Source organism: Pleurodeles waltl, chromosome 11 (assembly GCF_031143425.1).
Source record: "Pleurodeles waltl isolate 20211129_DDA chromosome 11, aPleWal1.hap1.20221129, whole genome shotgun sequence".
NCBI classification, from domain to species: Eukaryota; Metazoa; Chordata; class Amphibia; order Caudata; family Salamandridae; genus Pleurodeles; species Pleurodeles waltl.
Genome location: NC_090450.1, coordinates 51154745 through 51177505, shown reverse-complemented (window position 1 = coordinate 51177505; position 22761 = coordinate 51154745).

Genomic DNA, 22761 nt, shown 5'->3' with positions numbered 1-22761 from the left:
GGCCCTCGGTGGGTAGCTGTGGCTAAGAGTCAACAAACTGCAACTGAGAGTAACCCTGAGATTCCTACTCTACTTAAAAAAAGTATCCTGACTCTTCAAGTGCCCAGATACTACAGTGCTTAATTTGTAAAAGAATGAGTGCAGGTGTCCAAAGCTCTGCTCAGAATTCCACGGCCGGTGCTATCAATTCTCAGTGCCTCGAGTACTAGGGCTGGGTTGTCTTGAATCCACCTTAGACTTCTTAAATTCACTCCAGTCAGTCCCTGCCCCTTTATTTCACTCTTGTGCGTTCCTGCTTTCTCTCTTTGTGACGGTTTTTCGAATTTTTCACTTCTTCCACTTTCCTCATTCTTCGTTTTTCCCCCACTGTTGTTTTTGAAAATGTCTGAAAGGAAAAAATAAGTTACGGTCTCCAGAAAAGAGTGCCGGGGGCCATACAGGCTCTTAGTACGCACTGTACGAGATATTTGGTGAGCAGTGGCGTAACAAAGGCCCATGCTGCCCCTGCGGTGCGGGGATGCCCGAGCTCCAGAGAGCCCCCTCAGCACAGTACACTCTGCACGGGCTGCAGGCCCCTGACTGGGTCCAGGGGGAGGGGACCCCCTTCAGGGACTTTGCATCGAGAACCCCTCAAGATTGTTTACTCCACTGTTGGTGAAGCTTCCACCTTGTGCGAAAGACACATAGGACCGGAGAATTACTTTGTCAAATTCAGAAAATAGCTAAAGAATCATTTATACTTAATCCAACTATTCCTCATGCCACTGTGGTTACTCTGCAGGTTTTGGTTTAGTCTTTGGTAAACTTTTTTTTTCTTTTTTCCACCACATGGGAAGTAATTTTCCACTTGCAGAAATCCTTTAATTTACACTGTTTATAAATAAGGGAGTGTTTGGGGTCCCTGCCCAGTCACTTTGATTGCTTCCTACTTTGTTACTTGTTTAGGATGTTTACAATGTTACTAGCCTTCCATAAGGAATACCCATGTTGCTGCAGGGAGCCCGTTACTTGAAACAGCCGAAAACCTGCCAGTCTCATAAGTGAGATTTACAATTTGAAAATTCACTACATCCTGAGGTTAAATTAAAGTATTGTAGAATGAAACTTCACATGTGCGAGTCCAGGCATGTGATGAAAACAAATGCAAGCACACACAAAAGCAGTAGTTTAGCAACTTCCACGGAAAATAGTAGAAACCTGAAATGCTTGTTTACAGATTTCTTGGGAACTCGATTTCCTCATTCCATTGGTAAGAATAACATACTACCAGGCAGAAACAAGGGCGGTGAAGGTCAAGGTTATATAGTACATGTATAGGCCTTATTTATTTGCTGTAGAAAATACTGCTTGCATGTTGAACCTACATATATTTATCTACAGCACCTGGAATAATGGAGTAGTGCAGAAATAAATTATGTGGCAAGAAGAAAGGATAAATTATGTAATATTATGGACCACATCCTGTGGCTGTTTTATCACACATTGCTATAAAAGGGATTTCAATTCTTTAGAAAGTAATAAGGGGGGCACATGTACGAATATATGGTCTCAATCACCATGACAATTATAGCACCATGCCAGTTTGATCAGAACTTCACAAAAAACGTTTGGTGTATTGGTATGTAAAACTTTGTATACATGTATATTTAACTTATCATCATTCCATTTCTAAATTATTAGGAGTCATTCTTATAGCATTACTCAAAATGTAGAGTCTGGTGTAGAACCACGTGTAACAATTGAAACCAGTAAAAATGTTGTTAAAATCCGATCTGAGTACTTGTAGATCAGTTCCTAAAACTCCAAATCGTAGTGGGCCACACTCCAACCTACCTTATGAATACTAATGAAGTAGGTTGGCAATCAGACCGACTTTGTTTGGAGACCGTTACAGGGATAGTGGCCTGCTTGTAGACCACCATACCTGTGATTAATTTTAAAAAAAGCAAACTGCATTCAACTTAAAAAAATTGAAAATATTTCCTTTAGTTAAGTTTAGATATGAGTTGGCAGTGTCCCCCAGGACCACTGCCTACCCTTCATTGAATTTCACTTTCGCAAAGGGTAAGGGGTTCCTAGGGAATCCTTTCACTTTTGTGAATATATTGCCACCTTCTTTGAGGTGTCAGTACATTTTCAGGGTTTTGGGACTGGATTTTGTTTGCAAAACACTGATAAGATACTGATTCAGTATTTAGAAGAGACGTCTTTAGCATGCCTTTTTCAGCTCCCAATTAAGTATTCATTTAGATTCCCATTTTAGGAGTCAAAAAACTTTTGTGAGTTAAAATGGGATTAGTACACAGGAAAAGTGTTTTAGCCAGTGGCAAACACTGAATTAGAGCATTTGTGACCGTTAAAATATTAAGAACATCTTGCCCAAGATTTCTTAAGAAAGGAAATTATACTTATTCATCATGCCCTATTTGTTAGACCTGACAGCCTTTGGGTGGTCTTCCCCCAACTTTTTGTCTGCCCCCCTCCATTTTTCTGATCAAATTTTTGCTGGTTTTGGGATTCTGCACACTTTACCATTGCTAAGCAGTGCTTTTGCTCTCTCCCTCAAACATGGTAACATTGGCTCATACCCAATTGGCACAATTAATTTACCTGTAAGTCCCTAGTAGGGCCTGTAATTTAAAAGTGACTAGTGGGCCTGCAGCCCTGTTTGTGTCCCCACATAAGTAGCACTGAAACCATGTCTCAGGCCTGCCACTGCAAGGCCTGTGTGTGCAGTTTCACTGCTACTTCAACTTGACATTTAAAACACTTTCCCAGGCCTTAAACTACATTTTTATTACACATACGTCACTCCTATGGCAGGCCAAAGGGAACCCATACGGCAGGGTGCTAAGTAAGTAAAAAGCAGGGCCTGTACTTACATGTTTTCATGTCCTGGTAGTGAAAAACTCCCAAAGTCATTTTTCACTACTGTGAAGACTGTTTCTCTCATAGGAGACCATTAGAAATTCATGTTTGGTATGGTTGGAATGGTAGTGAGTAATTTGTCTTTCTGGTGTAGTTGGATTATACATTACTATTTTAGAAATGCTACTTTTAGAAAAGTATGTGTTTCTCTGCACTCACTGCCCTCCGTGTTTTACAGCCTGTCTCCAATCCACGTCAGGTCAGTGCTGGTTGACGGCTCCCCTTGTGCATTCCACCCTTACAGACATGAACGCAGAACACTCAGCTGCATCTGCACTCTTTTGCATACTGATGGGTCTTCCTGGGTAGGAAGGATAGAGGGGCGCTGGCTTACACTTCAAAGGCCAGTGGCCTGCCCCCACACAAAGGACTGATAACCCCCCCACAGAGCTCCTGACAGACAAGGCTGGGTTGAAAGGGGAACCCGTGCACTTCAAAACCATTCTTTGAAGGTTCCCCCATTTAAAGTCACTTTTGGGTGTATATATACTGGGTCTGTGACCCCACCAAATCAGACACTTCTGGACCTACACCTGGGCTCTGTCAGAGTGACTTCCTTGCTGCCTAAAGGACGCATCTGGACTGCTTTGCTGGAAGGACTGCTGTCCTGCTTGTTGCTCTGCTGCCTACTGGACCCTGACTCTGCTGAAGGACTCTGCCTTCCCCCACAAGTGCTCGCAAAGGGCTTTGATGTAACTTGCCTCCTGTTCTGAAGTCTCAGGGCCATCAAAGACTTCACCAAAGAGAAGAAAATCCAGTGCATTGTAAAATGGATGCAAAGCCTGCAAAATTCAATGCAAAACCTGCCAGATCGACGCAGTGCTTGTTGCCTCTTCACACTGTGTTCTGGGTTTTCCATGCACCATCCCTCAAAATATCCCCTCATTACAATGAGGAACCAAGGCTGCGCTCCTGGAAACTGATGCATCACCTTGCTGCGTGGAAAGAAACGACACATCGCCTTTGCTGCGCTAGAAAAAACAACGCATTACTTTATTTTCTGACGTTTCTCCTCCTCTGTGGCCCTCTGCATCATTATTTTTGACACATCCCAGATACTGTGCGTTAAAAGAATACAACCACTGATTCTTATGGGTTGAGACTCATCTAAACCTTTCAAAAGTGATATCTTGACTTGTGCATATTGGATTTTTGTCCTTTTGGTCTTATTGTATTCAGATAAATATTATCTATTTTCTTAAACTTGTGAGGACAACTTTTTGTGGTGTTTTCACTGTGTTACTGTATGAGGTATTGCACAAATACTTTACACATTACCTTCTAAGTAAAGCCTGCATGCTCTGTGCCAAGCTACCGAAGGGTGAGCACAGGATAATTTAGGTTGTGTTGTGACTTACAGTGATAAGAATGCTGGCCCCTACTTGGACAGGGTACATGTCTCTGCCAACTACAGACCCAGGCCCAGATTTAGGAAACGTGGTGCTAGTACATGTAGCGTCGGCATTTTCAGAAGTGGTGTTATCAGAACTGTGACTTACAACCTAACTTCACCTTTAAAGATGAGTTTAAATTACAATTCCTCAGCCAACAAACATAACATTTCAACATGCTTTCAATCAAAATTAATCACTTAATGAATTAAATAAGGTTATACAATGTTATCCAATGGTTGAGATAGGCCTTGCAGTGGTGAAAATGGATTTAAGAGTTTTTCACTCCCAGAACATGTACAACGTAAAAGAACATGCCCAACTTTTTAAATAAATGTCACCGTGCCCTATATACTGTTTAAGGCCTACCCGAGGGAGTCTTATAAAGTATTAAAAAGGAAGGGTAATTCCTGGCAAAAAGTTTATTTTGCCCGATGGGAAATAAATCTGCAAACACAGGCTGCAATGGTATACCTCAGATAGCTTTAAAGGGCTACTTAAGTGGCTGGCATAATCAGTGTCCCAAGCCCACTAGCAATTTACAGGCCCTGGGTACATGTATTACAAATTTACTAGGGACTTACAAGTAAAGTAAACAATCCAATTGTGTGCAACCCAATTTTACCACATTTAATGACAGCGCACATACACTTTAGCCCTCGTTAGCAGTGGTAAAGTGTGCAGAGTCCTAAAGTCAACAAAAACAAATTCAGCAAAAAACATAAGGAGTAATGCATGATGTTTGGGGGAAGCCCACCCTAAGCCTGACTAACATAATTTAAAAACGTCTGCACACATTCCAACCCAAAGACATAGGGGCACCTTGTGATACTACATCTTAATACTGGACAGTATGCACACACACTTAAAGAGCCCCTTATGGAAGTGAGGGGCCTGAGATCCCTCCAACAGCTCCACCAACTCAGTGTGAAGCACTAACCCAACAATGTGCACCTGTGGTTATGTATGGAATACGTTACATATTAAGTAGTGTATGTCACACCCTCAATCATAAAATGAACTGATGGCCTGTACCACAAAAAGCCATCAGTGCATTTAATGGATATATCTGTAATTTACTACATCAACTGCATTGAATATCTAATGCCTGACTGTGATGTTTAACTGTTTTCCTCATTTAGCAAGTATCAATAAAACCTAATGGAAAAATATAATCTATGTGGTAGTATATCCTCTATAATGATTGTGAGGATTTTTTGGAATTATGTTTAGCAAAACGTATTTATGCCTTGTTTACTTTACAGACTTCCCTGGCAAGCTCTTGGAAACAGAAGTCAATCTATGGTAGACACCAATAAAATCCTTTCATTATCCCAGACAAGATTTAGACCCGGCTTCTCTCTGACCAAAAATGCTCTTACAATGACCACCACCAAGGGAGACTTAGGGGATTGATTTTCTCCTGGATCTGACTATGGCCTTCAATACTATAGACCATTCCATTCAATTGTGTTGACAAAAAGTTTAATATCTTGGCCAAGACATTCAGCAGTTAGAATCATTTATGTCAAACAGACCCAGGCCATCCAACTGGTTACATTTTTACCCGTGACCTTTCTGCAAATTCTTCAGAACATCTCGTTGACTGGCCTCCTTGTGCTTGGGCATGTCTCTCCTACTGCTGCTTCAGTTGGGAGCTGCAAAAATGAAGAGGAACAGCGTGGATACAGCACTTACCCGAGAGACATGCACTTATAGCTGTCAGACAGCCAGAGACATTTTAAAGTATTGGGAAAGTGAGTTCTGGCCCAGGTCCATCACATTTTAATAGGACCCTCAACTAAGCTGTAGGAACTTTCCTAAACTTTTGTAGAGTTTTAAAATAAGCTGTTTTTGTGTACTTACTTTTCAAAGACAGGTTAGCCATGATCTGGCTATAGTCATCAAGATTGAGAATGAGACTAAAAAGGATAATAAATTTAGAGATGTTCTGAGCCGGGGGCCCAAATTATTTTCACCCAGTCCCTCAAAATCATTAAGATGTCCCTGCAGAAATCTTGCCCTGCAGTAGGGACTTCAATTGGAAAGACATGCCACACTGAGAGGTAAAATGCTTTAAATTCTGTAGACCTATGGGAATTTCTTGATAAAATTATTGGATTGAAAGGAGAACCTCGACCTGCTTCTCCCTTTTTTTCTAGCTCACACCACAGATGCATTGTGAAGAAACTGAGTCAATTTGTAGGGAAAAAGATCATCTGTGGTGGGTTTCCAAGTTTCCAAGAGAGCCAGAGGCGACATACTGGTGATCCATTTATCTATAGAAGCAATATTCATCATTCCCAGTAGTTCTCGTGCTCCCCAGTGTTCTCACAAATGCATGACGTTCAATACTCTTTATACTTGTCTTGAGAATCTTCTCATGATCAATTATTCACTAAAGATAAAAGATAATCACCCAATCAATATTAATTTACTGTAATGAGACAGCAGCTTCATTATTTTTCCACCAAAACTCATATTTAATTTTCAAGGCAACAAAACATATCCAGGAAACCACTAAGAAAAACAATGCATGCATCATGTGAAAGATTTGTACCACTGTGTGTCATACATATTAGCAGAGTATCTTTGATTATTTTCCCCATAAAGGTGTCTCTTCACTATTTGATATTCAGAGCTTATTTTACTGTGTCTTGTATTTTACTGTGTTTTGTATTTTACTATGATTGCATTTTACTGTGTTTTGTACTTTACTGTGTTTTCTAATTTATTATGTCTTGTATTTTACTGTGTCTTGTATTTGACTGTGTATTTAATTTTACTATGTTTTGTATTTTATCGTGTCTCACATGCATTTGACACTCAGCAAGCACACTGCCTTCATTCATACTGTGACTGTTGCCTCACTAACATCTTCCACCTCTCTTACCCAACCACTCCACAGCAAGCATTGCATGCCTATAAGCCACATGGTTTGCATACTTCATACATTCATGCCACATTCCACCAGAACCTTGAGTTTATCCATTCATTGATCCATGAAACCCTTCTCATAAACCACAATTACTAATTACCTCATGTGGACCAAGCTCATCTGTGCTTATTCTGGGTGTCTCTTGCGCAGTATACATGTACCCCAATGTAAACTTCAGTACCTCATGGGCCCCAAATAATCATTCAATATGTTCATCGTGCAATTACCTTGACCGCTCGAAACACTGTATGACCTGGAAACATTCACACCCTTCACACTGTGCACATAATGTGTACTCGATACTTGCCAATAGACTTCAAGCATCTCAGAAATGTACAAGCCCCTTGCGCCGCCAGTGCCACTCTTTTGATGCTCTTGTGGCTTATTGTGCAGACTCATGTCTACCAGGCCTCACAAAGTCACTTTGCGTGGCTTTCATGTCCTCCTAGATATGGTGTAAGGTAACAGACACAAGTCACTGCGTTTGCCTTACAATGTGTGAGGGGGCATTTCATGGGAGTTACGGTGGATATTCCAAAGCAACACCCATGGGTTTTGGCACATTCCCAGACTTACAAGGCTCTGTAAACCTGGGAATGCGTAAAACACTTACGCCTCCCCAGGGCAGGTGCAATGAGGAGAAATATCTTTAGTCTCCACGTTTTTTCATCTTTCTATATGTTCTGCATTTTGCAGCACTCCTAAAAAGAGGAAGAGATCTCCCAGGACTGTTTTGTGTGGGAAGGTGCCCATTCCTGCATTAACCCCATCCTGCATGGAGCACAGGCACCCTTGTACTATGGTGCAAGAGTGCCAGCATTGGTGCTAGGCAGCAAAATGTGCTCCAGCACGGGGGAAAGAATAGAAATGTACCATATCTTGTAAATACAGTGCATTTCTGCCCTTTCCACGGGGCCCTGAGCAGCACAGCAAGGTTACTTGCTGCTCTGCCCTGCACCATATCCTTGTAAATATGCCCCTATATTGCCTGTTTACATGGGGGACTCTCTCAATGTCTCAGAAGATTCAGACCTGATCCAGCATGCCTCAATTACTTCAGGCAATTGGTAGGTACAACTCACAGGCATTTTGTGCCCCTAGACTCTCATTCGACGTTTCTCAAGTACCCAAAATATTATTTCCTGGTGCTGGCTAAGGTGTGGAACTGATCCAAAAAGAAGTGCAGGTATTTACAGAAAATAACATTATTTTAGCAGTAGCATTCTGAGTATGAGGTCCAGTTTGTATGAGGTATAGTAAGTAGGGTATGTTTGAGACCGGGTTATTACTGAGACTAGGTTGAATGGTACGACAAAGGGGCATGGACTTGGGCTACTACTGGACAGTACACTATACTTTTGGATTTTAAATATTTACTTTACAAATACTTATGGTCTGAGGCACACACATTTAACCCATGCATGTTATGCGTCCAAGACTCACCATGTCACCCAAGCTAGTGTCAATTTAAGGATTTTGTGGGCCTCGGGCAGTAAATATTTATGGGGGCCCTGTTCAGAGCAACTTTGAATTTCAATTCCCCTTTTCTGGTAAATCAAGACCCATGATGTCAAACAGTATTCAATTAGGGTCAAAGGATGACATAGAAAAAGAGGCAGGAATCAAGATGGAAAAAAAAACAATTTTGCAGATGCCCCTTTAAAAGTGGCAGCCCTTGGCAATTGCCCACTTTGTTCCCTAGAGTGTCTCAGACCCACACTCTTACTTGGTGCCTCAGACACTCCAGTCTTTATCTGTGCTCCTTGTCCCAGGCACTTGCTCCACATGACTCACAAGTAGCACCTGCACTCTTCACTCACACCCACACACACACATCTCACATTGTTTAACACTTAACCGAAATGCCTCTCCAAACCAGGTGCATAGTCGTGTACGACGGACTGTAACTCTGCATGCACAACATGTGCCAGGACCCATGTGTCTTTCACAAGCCACGGGGGCCGACACTTACCCCATGCTTGCTGTGAATCAGACTTTCCTCAACACACCTTTCTCACACCAGCACATATCCTAAAAGCCTCAAGCACTTGGTCAGTTCTAACACGGTCCTGTGCACAAAGTCCACTTTTTATTTTGAATCTTTGCTCTACAGATTGTTTATGACACATGAAGTAACGAGTTACAGGCCATGATTAATTACATTTTTTGAGAAGGTAGGCAGTTGTACAATGTCCCAAAGACCACTGTTTACTCTTAAACAAGTGTTTGTGATAATTTGAAGAAAACTTTCTGCATTTAAAAAAATCTCTTTATTTAAAAGCAATCACAGACATAGGTGTCTACTGACAATAGACGGACATGATCCCTCTGATGGCAGCGAATAATAGTGTGCACAATTTGCAAACTACCTCATTAATATTCAGGAATAGGTCGAATTGCAACCCACTACGATTCAGTGTTCTGCAAGCTGAACTATTAGTAGATAGGTCGATTCACAAAACACCACACTCGTCACAAAAAATTTGCAAATTGCGACAAGTATTTTACACGCAGTGTTTACTACATCTGGCTCTAAGGGCCAGATGTATCAAACTATTTTGCATTCGGAAACGCTGCGAATCGCAAAAATTCACCATTGCGAATGCAAAATAGTCTACCACAATATATGAAAGGCATTTACAGTGCAATTTTAAGGAATCGCTAAAATAGCAATTCTCTAAAATTGCGACTCAAATTTGTGAATCGCAAATTGCGATTTGCAAATAAGGAATCGCACTTTAAATGTGTGAATCAATTTTGAATGGTCGCAAATTGAGAATTTTGCATGTGCAATTTACCACTAACTCAAATCAGGTGGTAAATAGGTGCATCATATAAAAGGAGGTCCTGCGTGCATTAGCCCTTTTCAACAGTGGCTGCACTCGACGTCATGGCGAGGAGGATGAGGATCCTGGCAGTTTTGAGGAGAGGGCAGTGCTTAATTTGTGCTTGTTTTTTGCAGTGCAGAGCACCAGCACTTCACGGATGGCACTTATTTTTCTGCCTCAACCATTTACTGCGAGCAAAAGACACGTATAGGAAAGACAGAGGAAGATAAAAACAAAAAATAGTCACAATGGGAGAAAGCAGAGAGCTGTAAGAGTGAGCAGAAGGGGCAGGGAGTGGCTCTAAATGGATAGAAGAGACCTGAAATGACTTCAGGATTACACTGCCTCAGTATTCCATGCTTGCAAATTTAATTGCAGCAGACGCATGTTTAAGAGGAGGGCTTTCTGCACTGGCACGTTTTTATTTTGAAATTAAGCACTGGGAGAGGGAGGACACAGGATCTCATTTTCAGAGTGCACATTACTCTCTTTGACTATCCTAACACCATAACTCAATCCAGCCACACCAAGTGAACGGAGTTACAGTGCTGCACATAGCAGGACATGAAGTGTTATTAAGAGGACCTTTGGCCTGCTGAAAAGTTGCTTCCTGTGCCTGCACAAAAGTGGGGGCGCACTACAATACAGTCTGGAAACCTCCAGGAGAGATTGTGGCCACATGTGCTATGTTGTACAACATTGCTATAACAAGAGGCATATCACTGGATCCCACAGATACAGAGTCAGATGTGGATGATGACCCATTGCCACCACCTCACCCAGCAGACCGATCCAGAGCAGCAGACAGCAGACATGCCGAGATTATGCACAACTATTTCTGACGTGTGTAATGACAACACCACGTCTTGTTTCTTTTTTTTGCTACAGGTATCACGTATATTGCCTTAACTTCAGGTCAAATATGTGGGCGTTGGACATAGGTAGTCCAAAATCCACTATCTGTACTCATATTGAATGTTATACTATCAAAATCATAGTTTCAATGGAATGTCACAAAATAGGTAAGGCCCAGCACATGTCCACATTACTTTTTGCATCCACGCACTCCACTAGAACACACAGTGGGCTCAGCTGCGCCTATCGTTGTGGGTTCTGAGACAGTGCTATGTCTGGAACTGTGACACCTAGGATCCATCACAGGGAATGTGACACTACTGAGGCTGGAGAGCTCCTCATTATCCCCTTCACCCAGCACGCTGTTAGCAGCCCTCCGGCCTGTCTGCATGATCTCCAATGCATTGGTAACCTGAACCTGCACCAATACCGTGCAACGGCCCCACTGCAATGTTCCATTTCCACTTGCATGCTCACAGTACATCGTGACAGCAAAGCAGTTGCAATAGTGAGGCGATTTACAGATCTGCTGAACCCATCCAACCTACCCATCAATTGGTGATGGAGCCTACGGTGGGTGACATGGTCCTGCTGCATTACAGTGCAGAGTTCCTTAATTGCATTTGTCATTTCCCTTAGAACTTCTGCTGTAGCGTTCTGTCCTTCCTGCAGCTGGCACATGTTGTGATTGATTGACACCAACTGCCTGTGCATTGATTTCATCTTCTTACATTGTAGGTGCTTCACCTTTGGCCTGGATGCCTCCAGAACACCAAACAGAGATGGGCCCCATCTTCCTCTGTGCTCTGTCTGACATCTGCTCTACCCCTCCTGAGGGGAGTATACTGGCACTGGAAATGGGGCTAACATCTGTGGGTGCATCTATCATCAGGAGGTTGTGTCTGTACGTCTTCTTGCAAGTCATCAGAATCTGGAGTAAATTTAGTGAGTGGTTCCACTGTTGCCCTGCATCTGGATGGTGCTGGTGTAATGGACTTGATGATGTCGGTCTTGTGTCTGGCTTTCCTCATTCCCCCGTTTCTGTTTCTGCTGCATCAGGTGCAGGAACACCTGCAACAACATAATGCACTTTTCTGATTTCTCATTTCACAGTTACCATTTTCAGTAAACATTTTCCCTGGCATAGTGTCTCTAAATGTCTTTTGTATTGTCTCTCTGTTTGGTTTTGCACCATAGTGCAATTTTTGTTGTAGGTGCACTGTTGAGGGTATGGACTTCCACTCCCATAAGACATTGTTGTGTAGCATGGGCGATGTGGCATGGACAATTCTTTCACCGGGCATGGCAACATTGCAATAATCTAAGGGACAATTGTACATTCACATATATTGATTCAAATCATTACTGACCTTACCTATGCTGGTGCCAGGTGTGCCAGAGATGTCTATGTCAGTGACACCACCTACTGCTTCAGGCTGCAGTGTTGACTCCACCATGTCCTCCAAGGGGATGACGGTGTCTGAGTGGAAGGTCCTCTGTCATTGCTCCTTGCCTCCTTCAGCCTGCTTGCTACCCATCTTGTGACCATAAGTCTTACCAGCGCTTGTGAATCTCCTCAATCGTCTGCTGCGCAATACCCACCGCACTGATTTTAGCCTGGATGTCACTCCACATTTTCCTCTTCTCATTTTCCAGGACACAGAGTGATCTATTGCCAAATAATTTGCCATGGTTCTTGACCACCTCTTCTGTGAGCACCTTCAATTCCTGCTCACTGATTCTGAGCTTTCTCTCTCTTCCTCCTATGTCCTTGCCATTCCCTTCAGTGGCCATTGTTTATTATGGTCCTGACTGACTCTCCTGAGTGCCTCCCTGATGCTGTGCTAGGAATATCTGCCTGCTCCTGTGGTTTCTGGAAACAGCATGCACTGGCTCACTTCCTGGTTGTGATGTCATCATGCTGCTCCAGAAAGCAAAATTAGCAATTTGCGATTACCAAATACCGATTTGCTTTTTTATAGAATCGCTATTTGGTACTTGCTATTTGCGATTGTGAATTTTTGATAATCGCAAAATATTTTGTGATTGCCTTGTTACATCGCATTTTGCGTATCCCAATAACAATTTGTTGAAAATCGCTATTTGGGATTCGCAAATATGGGGTTTCATACATATGGCTCCAAGTCACAACTCAGAGTCAGATTCCTCACTCTAGTGTAGGTGTATCCAATCAGTCGATCACAAGCTACCAGTAGCTCGCAGACACCTTCAGAGTAGCTTGCAAACTTGAGTTAATTTTTAAATATACACAGGGTCATATTTTCCTTTTAAAGTTAAGGACAGGCTGTGTTTATTTTATATTATTATCATCTGGCTAGAGATAGCAGGGCCTGATAAAGAGCAGTGCTAGGGCACAGAGGTGAAGAATTGAAGCACTGCACTCCTAAATAAAAGTCCATGTTAACTCAATAATTGAAAGAGAGAACAAAAGGATGTTTCTGAATGATTTTAAATGAGATAAAATTGAAATGAAAAGTTACCTTAATGATCAAGTTAACTCTTCATTTTCATTTTCTCCCATTTCAAAGTGTCACATTTACAAACAGCAGGTCTCTTGTTCCCAGTAGCCGGTAGACACTGAGCCATATTTATGACTGAAAAATACAATCATTTTTCTTAAATGGGAGAAATTTAAAGTGATGAAATTACTTCTATGAAACATTAAGTCTTAATATTTTCCTCCACTTTCAATTCTGCCAATTATGTCTTAACATTTTATAAAGACCTCATCCGTCAGGCTAGCTTGAATCCAGTGCACAGTAAGCACGGGACTCACGTCTAGACATAACCTCCCCACTTAGAGTGACTATACCAACACAAAAAGATGATGGACTGAATGCTGAATATTGTGAAACATTTGCCCCTAGTTACAGATTGGGGTTAAATCCATCTTTTGTTGCTAGCTTGAATCCAGTGCAACAGTAAGCATGGGACTCACGTCTGGACATACCCTCCCCGCTTAGAGTGACTATAGCAACACAAAAAGATGATGGACTGAAGGCTGAATATTGTGAAACATACGCCCCTAGTTACAGATTGGGGTTCAATCCATCTTTTGTTGCTTAACACGCCACCCCAGCTTGGACCCAGCCATATGCAAATCAGCCTTGACCCTGCCCCCCATGGGAACAGTCCAGCCTAAACTGCCAGGCCAGGTCCTCCCTGGACAGGAAACAAGCATCCTGGGACCAGTTTCAGGATATCACCTCTTATCAGCCAGGCTGGCTTGAACCTAGTGCCAGTGAGCACAGGACCCACATCTGGGCATACCCTTCCCAGTTAGGGCGACTATAGCAACACAAAAAGATGATGAACAGAATGATGAATATTCACCCCAAGTCACAGATCAGGGTTACATCATTATTTGTTTTGCTCATCACGTCACCCCAGTTACGACCCAGCCATATGCAAATCAGTCTTGACCCTGCTCCCAATGGGACCAGTCTAGCAACAACTGCCAGGCCACCTTTTTTTTGCTCACTGAGATATTAGTTCTTTCCAACATGTCAACAGTTTTTGATACTATCAACCACGCCATACTCCTTGCAAGGATTGGCGACCTTGAATGTGATCACTTGTCTGGTAAGTGGTTGAGGTCCTTTCTCATTACTGAGATTCAGCCCATTTTTCCTCCATTTAAGACTGACACTTTAACCATCTCCTAGGTTGTCCTGCAGGGCCCAATTCTCTCATCTTTGTTTTTTAACATCTATATGACACCAATGGCCCTGCTCCTTCAATCAGTGGGCAAAGTGGCAAAGACATGTCCAGATGTTGGTCCCTTGCTCTCGCTGCTCTTTCTGCCACTGGAACTACAACTGCCTGAAAAGCCCCAATCAGGGTGAATTCAGTTTTTGGTTGCTTGTGTTCCAGTTCAGGGAAGACCTGGCCTGGCAGTTTGGGCTGGACTATTGCTATTGTAGCATGGACAAGACTAATTTGCACATGGCTGGGCCTAAGATGAGGTGCAATGGTGGGCAAAAGAATGTTGGGTAAGAATGCTACCCTGAGCCAGTGGTTAGACTCATTTCAAGAATTCCTTGCATTACCTTTTGTTTGTTTGAAGTCTTTAGCCACGCACCTGACTCTGTCCTGGAAGGTTTGGTGGTGGGTAATGTGATATACTGTTTTACAGTACTTCAGACTGAGACAAGACAAAATGAAAGAATGACAACAATGCAGGAATCCTAGTCTGAGTAATAAATGTTTTAAGGTACTTCTCAAGGTTCGTACAGGGAAAGCATGTAGGTCAAATGCAGCAACGCAAGTACACTCCTGAAAATAATCACAGAAGGAGAATAATGATGATCATAGAAACAAACAATGAAATACACTACTTCAATCATGGCTAATATAGCTACATATAGTGATTATATATTCATGCACAATGAAAGCTAAAAATATTAATTAAAAATGCATCACAATAGGGCTTGCCGTAGCATCATCTCCTTGCCAACTTCAAGTTGAGAACCCTGCGACTGCCGAAAGAGAGAAAACGACCCTCAATGGGAACCGGGCAAAGACGTCCCCTTCCCAGAATGAGTTCTGTCGTCAAGCTTCCCTCTTAAATACCTTAAACAAGCTGGAGAGGAGAATTCTAGAAACTCCCCCCTCCCATACTCTAAGTTGTTGTTCAAACGCTGGCCACACCAGGTCAGTATTGGAAAGGAGCACGCATGAGACTGGCCAACTCCACAGCATTTTTCCAAGACCGAGCTGTTCCCTGCCTTACAATAAACATTCTCAGCCTGGTACAACTTATCATCAGTGTTCTTCACTCCTCCATGTTATGTACCCATCCTTCAGTGAGAAAGAGCGAAAACATGTTACAGAAGCTGTGTGGGAAAAATACCCAAAGGTGTGTGAAGCTAAGCTAAACACAAAATGGAGTCAGTGGTCAAGATGGAGCTAGTGGTTAAATACAAATATCATTACATATACCCAGGACATAGTGGGCTGAAAGGGGCTTTAATTTCTGATTATTACTATAAGTGGCATTAAGGCATTTTCAAAACAATTAGAGAAGGGGAAACTAAAATAAGGTGACTTGTGCAAAGTCTACCTTCAAGGTATGGAGTTATGACGACTTCTGTAATAGTAGTAGCGTCAGATATGGTCGCTTCCTTCCATGGCTGATTGATCATGGGCCCAAGCACAAACTGTAGAGTTGATGATTTGAACATAAAGACAGGGATCTTATCCTCCACTAAACACCCTGACAGGTTACCAAAAACGCTTTTAATGTATTTTACACATGTGCACTTCTGTCTGACCATTGCTGTGGTGTGTCAGTGTTTACAATACTCTACAAGACTTGGCAACAGCAATTTTACAAGAGAAAAAAGTAAAATCTGGGTATATAAACTCTAGAACAAGGAAGTAGCAGCACATGGAAGTAATGGAGACTACCTAGAACACAAAAAGCAAGCAAAGTTAGGTTCACAAGGATCAGGTCTAAAGTCAGTGTACAGACTTGCAAAAATGGATTTCCTCTATAACTTTAAGATATGAACGACAGGGGATGTTCGCAGAGTGAAGAAGCAGCAAATGGCACATGAAAACGTTCACTAAAATAGATATACTGGAGAAAACCCAATTAGTCATTCAATTGTAGCAGAAGAATGGCCTAGCAAATTTTTGGGTGGGAAATTTATCCTAGAAGCAACTTTGAGACCTACTGGGTAAAATGTTCTGCTAGGTCTCTAAGACCAACATTGTCGACTGACAGGAATCCTGCACTAGTGTGCCAGTCTGGAGAGCAGGATTGCCCTCATGTGGGGCCCTCTTTGGGAATGGACAGTTACATACCCATAATATCATCTGTACATTGAATCCTACTTGTCTCCGTACCAACCTTTATCATTTGATGTGAACATACCCAGGAGACGTATGTTTCGAAAAATCTTTTATGTTCTAAAATCTGCTCCCTTCCCACGATGAAGATTAGAAAAGAGAACATCACCTCATATTCATTTTGAACAAAAATCGAATAACTAGCAGAAAACACCACAGCCAAACCACTCTCTCCATGGACAGCAGAAAAGGTAGGAGGGCTGTGATAAGGGTGAATAGATCATAGTTTAAGATAATAAGTAAATATTCAGGCTCATAACTTTATATGAATAATACTGCAGTCTGGAAAATGTATTTTACATTCTGTGACTGTGTTGGCCTATTAGATTTTTAACATTTCTACAGTTAGTGTGTGAGTCACTTGGTTTCACTTATGAGTCATAAGCAGCTATGGTGATGGTCTGCCCCACATTATCTCCTCTCAGCCTATTCTGATACTCTGTATTGGCATTTGAATTACTCAGAAATTCAAAAACCTATGTTGCTCTATAACTTCTCAGCTATGCTCATGCAATGAAAGTGCCCATACTTCCATACATACAATTTTTGTAATCTTTCTTATAGCATACTATATGCATACTATAAAGCTGATTTTGAAAGTCGATGATGTGTTCCTGCTCCTGGACATTATAAGAGTCTATTAGAATACCAGAACAGTGAATCTGATTGAAAACCATTAATGTCTGCAGTGTTTTTGCATTTCTGTCTTCAAATTCATATTTCTACAGGGACACCAGATTGCCCATCTTTTTTGTAGCCGCAGCACATATAATCATCCTGGTGCTTTGCAAGTCCTGTGATGGAGCCTGGGCAATGATGCAGCTGACCTCTTAATGCTTGATGGCACCAAAATGCATGAACATAAATACGAATAATCGTGGGGCTCGGATAGCAAAACAACATCTATGGTTGCACTTTTTCTTCTAAAAACAAACCTGGAATGTGCACACATGACTTTTCTGGCAAGGTGCAGCATGATAATGGTAATGTATGTATCCTACTATAGTTTAATTTAAAGAGTTAGTTACAAATATTTTAAGCCTTGAAAGATTGCAGTTCATTACTCCTAATTACTATACATTTTCATAATCTGCTCACTGGTTTTTAACACCATCTTTTACTACTCTCTATTTTAGAAATGTATAATTTTGGAATAAGAGATTCAATAATGTAACATATTAACTGATAATCCATTTCCTGCCTTTCTTGGAATCTCACCTTGCCTCTTCCTTTCATTTCTCTAAATCTCTATCCATCAGTGCCTCAAACACCCATAGCCACCGCCTCATTGCCAGCGGATGAGTCTCCCCCAGGTCATGCCATTAGCTGTCCTGACAGTGCCAGTGTATGCTGCACCCATTCCTCTCTGGCTATAACAAATAGAAAGCAAGGAACTCATTGGGCATAAAATCCAAGTCTTGAAAGCTTATTGATCATTAATGACAGGTTACAAAGCAACAGCACCCTCCTAAATAATACACAAATAGAGAGAGCGATAGCTCATGTGCTCTCCCTTTCTGCGGGATGCTGCCCCTCCTAATTCTCCATGACCCTGATTCTATCTCGTCTCCTTATTATACTTGGGCTTCACCTGAATGATCCATCTCCCTACCCTCTCGCCCCTGCTTTTTAATTTTGTCTTCCCTCCCTTCTTTTTACTCCTGTCCTTTTTCCTTCCTTTAATTTTCTCCATCTATAGCTTATGTTCTCACTCCTATCCATCTTTTTCTTCCATCTTATATTTTAGTAACGTTTGGTATTTGGTCCATGTATTGCTAACGGCATTTGTCTCCTGCTATGCATTCATGCTGGACTTGCATGTCATTGAATTTGCTGATATTTCTTGTTGGTACTTAATTTATGGCAATAAAATTAACGATACACAAAAAAAAAAAAAAGTACCAATCACCAGAGCAGGACCAGCACCTGCATAATGAGGATAGCAGCTATCTGTCCAATTCTTCAAACTGTTGTGTTCTGATTCAGACAAACTGCACTCTAACAGTGCTGGTGAGAGAAGCATCTTCTTATATCACTTAAACTAAGCAGGGGGTGAATGAGCAGCCATTATTCAGAATGCCCAGGCTTCAACAACAATCCTCATATGACCATAGTGGGAAATGAAGGTCTCATATAATCTTTTCCACAATTTGAGGAGGGGACATGGAGAACTTACCTGTATGGTGCGTTCTTGACTCCCAACCACTTTGATATCAGCCACTACTTATCCATAGTACATGCAAAGCTTTCCCCTTAACACTCCTCACCTAACCATAAATGCATACATCACTGCAGACACTCCGTGCTCCCTGTGGAGGGTACTCAGGACGCTTACACATGTACGAGATGCAAGCATGAACCAGTCCCAGAAAATCAAATAAGGTAACCATTTCCAAGAGCGCTATCTACCCTAACACACCACCGGTAATTTAGATATAGCAGAGGAGACAAGTTAGGGGGCTGTTTAGAAAGGTAACTTACACATGTGAGAAATTTGTATGATTAGTTCTGCTATTGCACTTTGTGGAAACTTTACTACTTTGGGTTATTCACAAAATCCATATGTTACTACAAAGTCTAGATTTGCCCCTGAAAAAGGGTGAAGAGACACAAATTATCAGGGTAAAGTTACTACTGTCAATAAGCATTGGCAAAGTCAATTGGGCTCTCCTATGTGAGAGCTATTGGTTTTGCCAATGTCTTTTAGCCATGTTTTGAAGTAGCCTGGCAAAAAGGTATAAAAAAAGAAGTATATATATTTTTTTAAAGTGCTATGATATTGGAATGTTAAACAAAAAGTGCTTTGATGTGGTCAGTGCCGGCTGCATCAGAGCATTTTTTATTATGTGGTTTGGTGGAGGGGACAACTCAGACAATGGGACAGTGGTGGGGTTGGAAGGGAAGTGCCAACACAGACAACAGGAGGGTGGGGGTGGTATGGGAACGGCAAAGAGGGCAACAGGAGGGTGGGAGACTGGAAGGAAAAGGAAGCACCGACAAGAGAGTTTGAGAGGGAAGTGGCACATGTTGCCTAATTAGGAGGTAGAAAATAAGTGTGCCAATGAAGCCAAAAAATGGTAATGGGCTCCAAGACCCTTATTGTGCATAATATCTCCCTGAAGCAAGAGAGTATCCATTGCATGCACTGTCACACGCAGGTGTTAAAAAGAAGCGTCTGAAAGTGCAACATCCCCCCATGACCAACCACTGATACTGCAACACCCTCCAAAAATAGTGGAAGTAGGAACTTAAATTTAAACCCCCATAGAAAATCATGTTAATTTAAAAAAATAGTTACAAATATAAATAAATATAATTTAATGGTAAGAAATATAAAAGTAAAATACATACCTAACAACTTTTTAAATCTAAAGATGAATGTAAAATTTGAGTTACTTTTAATTCATTCTACGAATCATTTTAAATTGTAATTAATACATAAAACACAATATACTGTTTCACTTTAGGTGAGTTTTATATTTTAACTTTTAATAATTCTACTTTAATTTTTAAATTAAAGACAAGACGCCGAAGTACTTTTTATTTTGTTTTACATTTAATATATGTATATATATATATATATATATATATATATATATATATATATATATATATATACATTAAATTTCATTAAAATTTAACATGAAAATATCTTTGCTAATAAGGAATAGGGAACTTTTCACTATACTTTGCCACACAGAGATCTTTGCCCAACTGTGGAACCCCTATGGTAAAGTATAGGGAAAAGTAAAAAAGTGTATTAAACTTGAAAAAAAATAGTAAAATATGTATATATTAGATACTATTGTAAATTAATGTTCATATATCTGTTTTAAATGTAGGATAAAGTACTACAGCTTTACCTATTTTAAATTTACAGTGTAATATATTTGAATATGTTGAAGTAGAGTAAAATTATATTTCTGAAAAAATAATTCACACTAAAAGTTAAAAATATATATTTTTGTAAGTGTTTATATGTGTTAAGTGTTGAAAGTATAGTAATAATTAAAACTAATTTAAGTACATTTCAACAAAAAGTAATGTCACATAATTTTTAAATTATAAAAGGTTATTACATGTTTTATTTTTAGACTTTTTTTAGATTAAATAAAAATTATTTATGTAGCTTTGCAGTTGGGGTGAAGATCCCCACACAAAAAAGACAGGACAAGTGGAGGTGTAGGCTTCTGCATATAGTTTGTGGATAGCATTTTGTAGCATGTGGCATGTTTGGTGCACTATTATAGTATACAAAATGTACTAACAGGAGCAGTTTGTGACTACGACTCTCAGTGTTTTAGAGTCCTGGTATGTACGGAAAGCTGATAGCAGTTCACCCATTGCCTCTTTTCCTACTAGGGATACTACACTTGGGGCCAGATGTGCGAAACTTTTTGCATGGTGCAAACTGCGAAATTTGCTGTTTGCGCCATGCAAAAAGCACATCACGATGCTCATTCCCATTTTGCGAGTCGGTAACCTGGTTACCGACTCGCAAAATGGGAATGCGAATCGCAAATAGGAAGGGGTGTCCCCTTCCTATTTGTGATTCGCATCGCGATGTAGCATTGCTTTGTGACCGCGGTCGCAAAGCAATTTGCAGTTACCACCAGTGTCACACTGGTGGTAACCCATTCGCAAAAGGGGAAGGGGTCCCCTTTGTGAATGGCCCTGTAAACATTTTTTGCAGAGCAGGCAGTGGTCCATAGGACCACTGCCTGCTCTGAAAAAATGAAAACAAAACGTTTCATTTTTTTCATTTGTATTGAAACTCATTTTCCTTTAAGGAAAACGTGCTGCAATACAAAAAAAAAAACTGCTTTATTCAAAAGCAGTCACAGACATGGTGGTCTGCTGTCTCCAGCAGGCCACCATCCCTGTAAGTGCTACGGATCGGAAGGGGGTCGCAAATTGCAACCCACCTCATTAATATTAATGAGGTGGGTCTTTGGGACCCCCTTGCGATTTGCAGATGGCGTCGGGAACGCCATCCTGCATCCGGGTTTGCGACATGCAAATTGCGAGCCACTCATTTCCTACATCTGACCCTTTGTTCGGTAACCAAAGATTTAAAGAGTGATAAGGTGAGTGCTCACCTTGTCTGAAGCAGAATTCTACACCCTAGTAATTCGATTGAGCCCCTTAACCATAAAACATATTTTTTTTGCTCTTGGGGTTATATAATATATGCAAGCCTGTTCTAATTCATTATTGCAGTTATTTTATTACTTTCTAGTCATTTGTAATAATGAAATCATATAGCCAGAACCAGGAGCAAGATAAAAAGCAGGTCGCAGGGCATAATTACACTTACAGTTTAGGCAATGAAAGTGAGAATTTATGTTTAATTTTTCTGGCCTGTTTTGTGAAAAGGAACACTCAGGACAGGAATATCCCCTGCTTTCATTAGGGACTGTTTCCTGCCCTGAGTGCCCAGCTGCATGTATATCAGGTACATTGACTTTTATTTTGTCCCTGACATCTTACTAATCTAAATGTGTGTGAAGGGGCCTATGTCTGTCCAACTTATGGCAGGTACTTGACCTGTTCAGTCACTTGGAGGTGCACACCAAATGAGTGCTCATTGTGAGTAATGGACTACTGTCTCTGCCCTAAGTATAGGTCATAAAGTGGTGGTGGCATCATACTGTGCTTTATAAGTAAGCAGTAGTGTGATGAGACATTTTTATCTGTATTGCTAACAAGGGGGCATACTGGTCCACTTATCTAAAGTTTCCCTATTATGCCTGTGCATATAAGCTTATGGTGGCATCACTTGCATGTATATCTGTAGTGTATGTAAAATGTGGTAAGCTAATATATGTAGGAGTTAGACTGAGCATTGGTGGGCAGTGGCATCCATTTTGGGAGGCCCTCGCGTGGCACAGCACAAGACGAAGGGTGAGGCTATGCTAGCAGACAACGGAATCGTGTTGTACACATT